We start from the raw sequence: 11,872 nt of genomic DNA, 5'->3' as shown, positions 1-11,872 counted from the left end.
AAAATGCGGCCGGTAGGGTGACGATGATGCCGGAAAGTGATAGCTGCGGCCAGTAAAGTGACAAGCGGCAGGAAACGTAGTCTTTTCTGCCTCTGTCATGGAAACTCAAATTTCCTGACAGAAAGTAGGCATGAAAATGAAGGTTTCAGAACGATTTTGGGTAAAGGTATTTGAAACTGGAACTGTAACGAAAATCGTTTATGATGATTGACATCTTATTGACAGACGGATATCAATTTGTTAATTTGCATGACTTATGTTGATGACGTAGGTAATTTTTTTGTCTGATCGATTCAAATGCAATGAAGAGAGAATCACATTTATGACGTCATTGTCAGCACAAATATGAAGCTTTATCTTTCAAATATGCTTTTTATATACCATATATAATTACTCTCTTGACCTGTATTTATTACCTAAGTACATGCATTAATAATTGCGCGTTACCTCAATACAGAATGTTCTAAAATAAATTGTAGCTTCGGTCGTATCCGCCACAACGGAAATTTACTACTACGTAAATCACTTTTAATATTACGTTGCAAACATTTCATTATTTTTCCATTGTTGATCCCTAAATTTCGTTCCTGCTCGTCACAGCAACAGTATTTGGACAAGATTGATTTCGATGCTGATATACCTAAATTTTGCATCTTGAAAGTAATCCAGGCAATTTATCATATATGTTAACGTCCTTATTGTATCACTCAGAAAATGGAGATTTGCTAAAGAAATTTCCTCTCATATAAGATATATGAGGTGATAGAAATCTGTTTATTATTCATCGATATTCAACCAACCCTTGCGTGGAATCTTTTGGGTTGGTTCTCTACGTCAGTGTCAAAGGGCGACATTATAAACTATGCATACCAAGTCAAAGATATTGCTAACACATTTACTTACAAAAATACTCATCATGTGGTGAAGTTGTGAGTATAATCTGTGTGATTAATGAAGCTATATATTTAGGTATCATCTTCTACAATTCAGTATAGGAGGAGGAGATTTAGAATACTTCCGATGGTGACGAATATGATGAAAGACAGGAACTAGTGTAGGTATTAGAGAAGGGCACAAGTGACAATGTCCATATAAGGCAATAGATTTCGAGACTACCTTGTCGTAGGTCTTGGTGCTGTTATTATGAGTGTCGTTTATTGTCTGCAACACCTTCGAATAATCCAGATAATTAGTACAGGCATTGTTTAAACACTTTATTTAAACAATGGTACAAGCAATAAGGGTCTTAGGGTAGAACAAATTAGAAACAAACGAATTGTTTTTTTAATGTGTAGAGAACATCTTTTTTATTAACATACTATAAGAGTCCTATTCGATCCCACTATGGCAAACATAAAAAAATGTCCACCATCTTATTTTAATTTTTAGACAATTTAAGTTCGTAGCATAGTAGAAAATTGTATTTCCTCTACGGTTCGTAGTTACATTTACAACAAATAGTCTGTTATTTATTCATCTTCCATGTCTAAAACAATGTGCACTACCTGTTGGTCTCGAGAAAACTCACTTCTTATACTCATCCAAGTAATCTACAACGAAAATATTAGTATCAACATGTCCTGTGGTATTATGGGGAGAAAAATTATTGGACCGGTTTTTATGAGGGTACACTTAATGAGAAAAGATACCTCAATTTAATAACAGACGTTAGAGGACTTACTGATATTAGTCGAAGAGTTTTGTACTTCCAACGAGATGGGGCCCCACCGCATAACTTTCACAAAATTGCTGAAGATATCGGTGAATAGGCCTATGTTTGATGGCCGTCTCGTTCACCAATTTAACCCATCTGGATTTCTTTGTATGTGGCTGTGTAACAATAGTTATTTAAGCTACAATGAATGTTAGTAGCGTATTAAGGTTCGAGAAGTTTATAATATTGGATCCGTGAAGTTAGCAGAACATTGACGGCACAAATGTCGAGACTAGGTGGATAGGTTAGTGCTACGTTTGTGCCGGTTTGTGCCGTAAAAAGTTTGCCAGCAAAACATACCGTTTGGAATTATTTCGATTTTTAGATGTTCTGCTAATAGGCCAGTCATTGAGGATTTTTACCTGGAAATAACTCGGGAAGTACCTACTGAAATTTTGTATGCTTGAGTGCGTAGAACTAAAATTCGTAAAATGCACAATTCGAAACTTGACGCCGGGGCCGCCATCTTGCGAAGATGGCCGTCAAAAGCGGTTTTCCGCCGATATCTCCGAAACTGTTCATTTTACGAGAAAATATGTGGTGAGAAAAATTAAAGAGACGAAAATTTCCTACAAAAAATGTAGTTAGCATATTTTCAATATAGTTAGCCCTTACGCAGAAAATCAGAAATTTTTAATAACCAGTGGCGTATATTTTATCCAAATAATTTTTTTTTATTTAGGCATCGACAACCAAGGTCATTAGCCATCACCCCTTATTACTTGGTGTTCAAAGTTGGTCCTTTAATCCCGATCGCTTTAAGAACTCTAGGGCTTTATGTATTTCCTTTGTCATCAGATCCCTCATATTCTCTCCCACAATGAAACTGCCTTTGTTGAACGAACAATGGGCACTCAGTAAGAATATGGTTCAATGTTAGTCTTGTGTTGCAGTTTTCACATTGCGGTCGTCTTTGTCCCGTTAGGAGATAGGAGTGAGTGATGTTCGTGTGTCCTATTCTTAATCGGCAGATGGTTACCTGGTCTCTCCTAGAGGTGACTGGGTATTGCCACCGTCGGACGGTGGCTTTTACCATTTTTAGCGACGTGTCGGTTGAATCCCATTCGTTTTGCCAAATTTGGTGTCCAATTGCTCTTGCTGTGGATTCTAGATCTTCCAGGATTGGTGGTACTATATGATCCGCTTCCGTTGCGCAGTTTGCTTTATTGGATTCCTTAGGCGCCCATACAAACTCGACACTTCTTCCGAGGGATTGTAGGTAAGTAACCGAATCAAAAATTTTATCCAGTATTACACACTGAGAGAAAAATCTGTTAGCAGTAATAAAAAAAATTTAATACTATATGTGACTATACAACTTGTTATTCACGATAATTAAATAGAGTTTTCTGTACCTGTTTGATTACAGTCAAATTTTAATTTTATTTGTAATTACATCAATTACCGTAGGTATTTGAAAACCTGGCAACAGACATAAACTTTCTTTAGAGACAATTAAAGGCATTTATTATGAATAATAAACAGTTTAATTAGAATAAGTGTACGTTAAATAACCTTAAATAGTACACTAAATTGTTGTAAGTATATAATATATTTAGGAAGATTTAACCGCAAAATAACTGTGGGTAGCAAAGCGAGGTGTTGTAGAAACGTAGTTAAATTAGAATGGTTTTTCATTGACTTACTACAGTACATCTTGTTTAATTGTGTTAAAAATCTATTCCTTAACTTAAGGGCAATTGGAATTAGTAATAACGTAATTCACAATGGTATTTATTAGACAAAAATGAAAAACGTACATATTACACTTAAAAACAACAACAATCCTATACCTATCTAACAATAAAAAATGAAAATCAAATGAAAATGCCACTTAGGATACAATTAATAAATTGTGATGTAATATTCATTATTTACAATGATGTACTGATTGACATAAACAATATCTGAAAGCATAATATACTCGGTCGTGTCTGTACGTTACACCTTGAACACATCACGACATAAAATTTGAACAATTTTCATCAGTGAGGGCCAATTGCACCGTCAAAATTAAGTATCCCTTAAAGTTAAGCATAACTTAAATAAAATACCATAGCAACGATTGTCTTAATAATTGTTGCCATAGATTTTAAGTTCGACTTAACTTTAAGCAAGGCTTAATTTTTTTGGTGCAACTGGGTCTCAGTAGCTTAAAAACTTAAAAAATAATTTCGGTAGACAGCAATAGTAGCAAAAATATAACTCTTTCTACTTACCTAAGAAATAGTCGAAATATACATCAAGTCCCCATTTAATAAGTAATGACTTAAATTCGCTCATTTTGGGGTAGGTATGGCGTAAATTTCAGCTCTTGGTACACTAGGTACATATAATAAAACCGAATAAAACTTACACCCGCACAGCACAATGTACCTGCATGCGTATATGAAGAAATTGCTATATACCTACAGCTTTTATGGTCGTCAAAAAACGAACGAAAACGGCTTCTGAAGACGATTGCTACAAGTAGATGTTTACTCGCCATAAATTAGTATTTCATAACGCCAACTAAACTAAACGTTTGTGGCAGTTACAAAAACGTAATTAAACAAGAATATCAAATTCAATGCAACAGTTTTATAACTGCAGCGAAAACGCTATCTGCTGTTATTGTACCTATGAAAATCTACAAGCGTTTAGCAAGTATGTCTAATTGCCCTTATCCACCACTTCTAGAAAATCGATTTTACTTAGCACAGTATATGAGATTATTGTCATAAATTGATAACTAATTGAGGCAAATAAAAAGACATTTATTGTAATTAAAATATTTTCAGGTAGACACTTTGATTATATTATTTCTCTCAGTGCATTATTTTTGATAATGTTCTTCATTTTCGCTAAGGTTTGTAGGGAGTTGGTGAGTATTAAGCCTGACTTTAATGATGTTGAAATGAACAATTCTATTCCCTTCCAGATGGAGATTTTCTCGGCTGTCTGTATTGTGGCGCTATCGTCTAGCTTCCAGCCCATCACACGACCACCTGCTGATACCGTTGCCGTCTTTCGCGCTTGGGTGATGGATCCGTGAGTATATATGATATAGGCATTCGGTCTGTTAAGAATCTTTTCCAGATGATCCGTGAAGAGCTCATAACGACTTTCCAATGTTGCCTTCAACTCTAGGTTTATTTTTATTTCAGGTCTTATCCATGGAGGGTAAGAGCTGGGACTGAAAGCAAATGGAGCTGGTAGCGAAATTTGATACTTTTGTAGCAGCTAAACGGCCTCATTGCCGTGGGCTTTTCCCTAAAAGCATCAAGGTTTATGTTTTCAAAAATGTGCGAGTTCAGGTGATAAGGCATGCTTCTGATTTTATTAAAGTACGTGAGGCTTTGTCTAATCCTGTTTATGTGGAGTGGCTCTACTCCCGATTCGCAATTTACGGCTGTTTCCGGGCTAGTTCCGAAAGCTCCCGTTGCCAAACGTAGGGCGGTAAGCTGAACTCGGTCAAGTAACTTTAATTTCCCTGGTCTAGCCGAGTAGTAGATAATGCTACCATAAGTTATTTTGGAGAGAATTAGAGATTTATAAACTGTGATTAGTGTCTCCCTATTGGCTCCCCAACGGATGTTACAGATGCATCGCATAATGTTTAAGGACTTTTGGCATCTGCTGATGGTATACTTTATATGGGCGTCCCATCTTATCTTAGTTGTTCTCGAAGACCATTCCTAGTATTTGCGCTTGGTTTTTTTACCGGGATTGGTTGATGGTTCAGAGTTAGAGCCGGGTGTTGGTGGGGCGTTCTTAAGCGGCAAAAGTGGACACATTGTGTTTTGGCAGCTGAAAACTGAAAACCTCTGTTGTTCAGGAGTGTTAAGATTCTGTCTATCTCACCCTGCAGCTCAGTCTCTATGACCTTTATGCAGCGGTGGCGTAACCAGATGGTGAGGTCGTCGACATATAGGACTAAATCTGCGATTTCAGAGTTTGCCACGGCGTTGATGGCGATTCCAAAGAGGTTCACGCTAAGGACAGAGCCTTGTGGTATTCCGTTTTCGAGTGACCGCACCCGAGACAAGTGTGTACCGTTTCTAACTCTAAAGGTTCTGTTCGTTAGAAAGCTAGCTATGATTATTGGTAGGTTGCCTCGTAGTCCCCATTCGTGAAGCTGCTTCATAATACCGAACCTCCAATACATATCGTACGCCTTCTCCAGGTCGAAGGCGATGGCCACTAAGTGTTCCCTGTTCACAAACGCTTGCAATATAGAGTTCTCCAGATAGACGAGAGCATCTAGCGTGAAGTGCCTTGACCTGAAACCGGCCTGTTGTTTGGGAAGTCTTTCCTCCTTTTCTAGGATCCAAACAAGGCGAAGATTAACCATTCTCTCGAATACTTTGCTCAAGCAGCATGTTAAGGATATTGGTCTGTAGTTGCTTGGTTCAACAGTGAGCAGTGTCTTTTCCTGGTTTTGGTACAGGGATCACGATAGCGTTTTTCCATTTAGATGGGAAACCACCTTGTAAGAATATTAAATTATACAAGTTTAGAAAATATTCTTGCGCAGCCTCAGGTAAGTATTTTATCATAGAATAAGTAATTTCATCTACGCCTGGAGATGTTTCTTTGCTAGTGCTTAAGGCTTGTTGTAGTTCGAAGATTGTGAAAGGAAAATTATATTGAAAGGATTCTATTGTATCAAAATCAAGTGCATTCGCCTCGTACTTATGTATCATTATAATTACTTAATCTAAAGATTACTTAAACATTCATACTGAAATTAGGACGATTATCTACAAATAGGTAATACCTAATTAAATATACTACTGTGCGATCAAAAAAGAGTTGCTGTCGAGTCACCTTTGGAACTTTTGTTTACATGGGAAATCGTATTTAACTTCCAAAGGCGACTCGACAGCAACTCATTTTTGATCGCCCGTTACAACTTAACACAGAACAGTAATATTTTAGAGGTTATGTTTTTAAAAATAACATGTCGTTCCGCCTCGTATTTAATTACTCAATGGTTCCGCCCACTCGTTGTGCCGTTGCCAACATAAGTACACCCAACGTAAATTACAGTAAAGTAACATAACCCTACATTTCACCACTTTAAAAGCCTTTTATTGTTCTCTTGGTAAGTTGTTGTTTTTGAGTTATCCCCTTTTACCTTTTTGCCACAGATATTGTAGGATTGTACAATGTGCACTGTGTGATTTTACATTCAATTATAAATCCAGTTTCAAAACCCACTTGTTGAAGCAGAAAACTTACAGACGAGACATAAAATGTGCCTATAGCATAATTATGCACTTGTGCACCCATGAATAGAAAATGCGTGTAGCCAATGTACTTTTGTGTTTTGCAACCAATATTAAGAAACACTTTAGAGCACATCTATTACACATGACACTTGCGAGGATTGCAACCAAAGATCCATCATTTACACACAATTGAGTTGCAATTGAGTGCAATTACACTTCTAATTCAGGGATAAAAACGTCATCTGCGCGGATTTGCGTGTATAGGCATACCTATTGTATGTCACATACAGTGTACGTCACAGATATAACCTCAAACATTACCCAGAGAAAGCGGTTGCCGAAATACCCTTCGTAAATAAAAAAAATAAAATTTTTTAATAAACTAAATTGGAAGTTTTGTTTCCAATCCAAAGTACCTAGTTGTAATGAAGCTAGGTATCGCCATTAATTCGTGTTGCAAAACAGTACATCCGCAAGATATGCGACTTATAACAGTTATGAAATAAAATATTAGATTTCTCACTGACCGATTTATTACACAATACTCTCATGTTAACCCTGTCTTATCTAAAGAAACTACAGTGGCACCACGCTCAGAAAGTCACTGACAGGGCATGTCCGAGGGCGCTAGGAATTTAGACCGTACATTCTGATGCAAAATTTAAAAACACTTTAAGGGAATTACATACCTTATCAGATCGTATATCCAAGCTATATGCGTCTTGAAAAAGACGAGTTTATATAAAACTGGAGACGGAAAACGTAAAATAAAGCAAATACAAGAAGCAAAGTGTAAACTAAAATAATGTGAAGCGTGAACTGTCAAAACGGAATAATTAATAATTATGGCGCGGAATGTATCGCGTCGTTTTGCAGACTTTCTATTGGCTAGCCTGAATTTTTTCAAAGTTAGTTCGCATATTTTCCGGGGCTTTTCTGAGCATGGTCGCACTGTATGTAAAATCTTAGACAAGGAAAGAGGGGACCCGTAATATCTTATATGTATATATGGTAATACCGCATCGCATCCACGGCATGCGTGAATTTGACGCGAATTCCGAGACGACCGCCATATTTTCGGTGGCAGGCAAAGCGTGGTGGCAGTGTGAATTTATTGACCTTTCTTCATTATTGATAAAGTTTGTGTGTGCAAAACTGTGTGATATAAACGTGGTGAATTGTTCTGCGTACAGCTGTATATAAATTGCAGTGGTCGGTGTCCAGCAGGAATATCATTTCATAGGCAAGATAAAAAACGGCACGTTGTCTGGTTTGCAGGGCCGCCCAGACAATTTCAGGGGCCTGGGACAAAGTAAATTTTGGGGCCCTGTTTTGGAATAGAAAAAATGTTAAAGAAAATGTTATTTTAGAAATTTACTGGCATATGTTATGTTCTACAATCTTCAATTGGTTATAAACACATAATTATGTATATGTACATACACATTTAAGTACATCTTGATACTCAATTTTTTTTTTTTAAATGCGCTTTATCTGCACAAGAGTTGTGCACAATGTTTATTATGCCGACAAGTGATTTACCGCATTATTTTACCGGGAACAGCCACATGTTGTCATTTTCTATTCTTTGCAAAAAATCATCGGCCGTACAAATGAAAATGTGGCAACTCTATTGCTGTTTCATTCATCCTCACAGATCCACGGCCAACACGGGGGCCTGGGGCAAATCGCCCCAGTTGCCCCCCCCCCTCTGGGCGGCCCTGCTGGTTTGGCGAAATTTAATTAAATCTTCATGGTAGTTAATAAAACACTTCTTAAGGTCTTCATTTTCATAATCTTACAATTGTCCTAGATTTTTGTGCATCAATAAAATAGTGCTTTATACTTCTTTTCATTGATAATTTTTCGATTACAGTAAGCAAGTGATATAACCAGAGATATAGATGGGGGGAGATTGAGCATCGACGAGTGCGCATCCAATTTTTTTCCCCATGTATGGTGGCGGCCATATTCTAAGCATATATATAAGAGAAGTATATGGATAACCGCCTATGATTGCAATGTGCAAATTGTTCGCCATAAAAGAGAGCTGCCCTATTCCTTAGTCCTCAACTCTGTATTTATGCGCAAACTCCCCAAGTAAATATTTACTTCTCTCCGCCTACTTTTAAGTAGCGCCAATTTCAAATTTCATAACCTATAACTCGAAAATAGGGTTAAAATTTTATTAAACCATTATTGTGTGCAATTACCATATGTAAACACAACCACGCACCATTCGGAAACTTCACCCAGACTTCTATTCGCTTCATGCAGGTTCATATTCACCACATTGGCCCCATTCCACCTGCCGACTCCTATCACTATTGTCTGATCCTGTGATGTCTTTAGATAAGTATACTAGCTGGCCGAGGCCCACCCTCCCAAGACCAATCGCCGCCGAAGCGTTTCTTACCTGTTGACTATATCGCTTTGATTCCCCTACTAGCATCTTCACCGATCAGCGAAGACAATTTGAACCTTCCCTTTTTTGTGCCCTCAACATTGTTTTCGGCACACAAGGATTCGGGACCTGCAGTCAATGGCCTACTTGCATGATTTCACTGCCAACTCAAATCAGCGCTCACGTGCCACCCAGTGCGTTCTGGTTTAAGGTACTCCGTATTGTTCTGCTTGGAAACTGTAGCATTTTCACGGAGAACTTTCGAGCTTCCTCAGCGGAGTTTGTTGACGGTTACACCCTTCAACTTCGAAGGCAAACCTTGTAACAATTTAGAAACTTACATTGCAATTGAAATAATATACCTATAGGGATTATACCTTGAATATAACATGAAATTGGATAAGTTCGCATCAGCTATAATACAAAGTGATACATTACCAATGTTCAAAGAAACACAATTAAATTAAAGACATTTACTGATTTTAAAATAAAATTAACATTGTCGAGTTGGAAATCTTTTAGGTGTTAAGTGACCCCCATATAACTTCGTGCCCCCATCATGCTTGCGTGCATCCAAATCAATGCAGTCATAGCGGTTAAAATGACGAGAACACAACCTTGTTTTTACATCATCGAATTCCGATAGTTCACATGCTTGCAGTCACCGATTCTTGTTGCTTTTTTCACTTGGGAATCTAATAACAAGTATGGCATAAATGAATTGATTGCAGATAATTGCATTGTAACTTACTTGTGCCATGAAACCGAAGAATCCACTTTCCCACAAGTACCTGCATTTCTTTATTTCTAAGTAATGAACACACTAAAATTGCCAAACATTAGGTATTCCTTTACAATTATTGTGTATCACTTACGTATACTGATTTATATAACTACGAAAGGCTTCTTTACTATTAAAATTAAACAAAAGTTCAATAACTCATAAACAAAACAAACAATTTAACCTCAATCCGTTATGTCAAACTGGAGTAAATGCTTGGTAAATAACACTACATAATAACAGGCAAGCGCATTAGCGCCTAGTTCCCAACTAATGACAGAACAGAAGTATATTTCCATCATATACCTATATTAAGAGAAGTATATGGATAAACGAGTGGACACGCCTATCGCCAACGTTAGTGGATGGAAATATACTTCTGTCATTAGTTGGGAACTAGGCGCTAATGCGCTTGCCTGTTATTATGTAGTGTTATTTACCAAGCATTTACTCCAGTTTGACATAACGGATTGAGGTTAAATTGTTTGTTTTGTTTATGAGTTATTGAACTTTTGTTTAATTTTAATAGTAAAGAAGCCTTTCGTAGTTATATAAATCAGTATACGTAAGTGATACACAATAATTGTAAAGGAATACCTAATGTTTGGCAATTTTAGTGTGTTCATTACTTAGAAATAAAGAAATGCAGGTACTTGTGGGAAAGTGGATTCTTCGGTTTCATGGCACAAGTAAGTTACAATGCAATTATCTGCAATCAATTCATTTATGCCATACTTGTTATTAGATTCCCAAGTGAAAAAAGCAACAAGAATCGGTGACTGCAAGCATGTGAACTATCGGAATTCGATGATGTAAAAACAAGGTTGTGTTCTCGTCATTTTAACCGCTATGACTGCATTGATTTGGATGCACGCAAGCATGATGGGGGCACGAAGTTATATGGGGGTCACTTAACACCTAAAAGATTTCCAACTCGACAATGTTAATTTTATTTTAAAATCAGTAAATGTCTTTAATTTAATTGTGTTTCTTTGAACATTGGTAATGTATCACTTTATATTATAGCTGATGCGAACTTATCCAATTTCATGTTATATTCAAGATATAATCCCTATAGGTATATTATTTCAATTGCAATTTAAGTTTCTAAATCGTTACAAAGTTTGCCTTCGAAGTTGAAGGGTGTAACCGTAAACAAACTCCGCTGAGGAAGCTCGAAAGTTCTCCGTGAAAATGCTACAGTTTCCAAGCAGAACGATACGGAGTACCTTGAACCAGAACGCACTGGGTGGCACGTGAGCGCTGATTTGAGTTGGCAGTGAAATCATTCAAGTAGGCCATTGACTGCAGGTCCCGAATCCTTGTGTGCCGAAAACAATGTTGAGGGCACAAAAAAGGGAAGATTCAAATTGTCGTCGCTGATCGGTGAAGATGCTAGTAGGGGAATCGAAGCGATATAGTCAACAGGTAAGAAACGCTTCGGCGGCGATTGGTCTTGGGAGGGTGGGCCTCGGCCAGCTAGTATACTTATCTAAAGACATCACAGGATCAGACAATAGTGATAGGAGTCGGCAGGTGGAATGGGGCCAATGTGGTGAATATGAACCTGCATGAAGCGAATAGAAGTCTGGGTGAAGTTTCCGAATGGTGCGTGGTTGTGTTTACATATGGTAATTGCACACAATAATGGTTTAATAAAATTTTAACCCTATTTTCGAGTTATAGGTTATGAAATTTGAAATTGGCGCTACTTAAAAGTAGGCGGAGAGAAGTAAATATTTACTTGGGGAGTTTGCGCA

The 11,872-nt window shown here is 37.4% G+C and overlaps 1 long non-coding RNA gene across 1 annotated transcript; it reads right to left on the bottom strand.

The window, feature by feature from the left end:
- Positions 1-1,276: 1,276 nt before the first annotated feature.
- On the bottom strand, positions 1,277-1,978 carry LOC116169794. The gene is made up of 2 exons (XR_004145076.1): positions 1,682-1,978; positions 1,277-1,550 (listed from the first exon to the last, which is right to left on the bottom strand). It is a non-coding gene; the product is annotated as an uncharacterized LOC116169794 (long non-coding RNA).
- Between the last annotated feature and the right edge of the window lie 9,894 nt (positions 1,979-11,872).

This window comes from Photinus pyralis, unplaced genomic scaffold (genome assembly GCF_008802855.1).
Source record: "Photinus pyralis isolate 1611_PpyrPB1 unplaced genomic scaffold, Ppyr1.3 Ppyr1.4_LG4, whole genome shotgun sequence".
Classification (NCBI taxonomy): domain Eukaryota; kingdom Metazoa; phylum Arthropoda; class Insecta; order Coleoptera; family Lampyridae; genus Photinus; species Photinus pyralis.
Note: the sequence above shows the minus strand (reverse complement) of the source record. Positions and strands in the feature narration are given on the sequence as shown.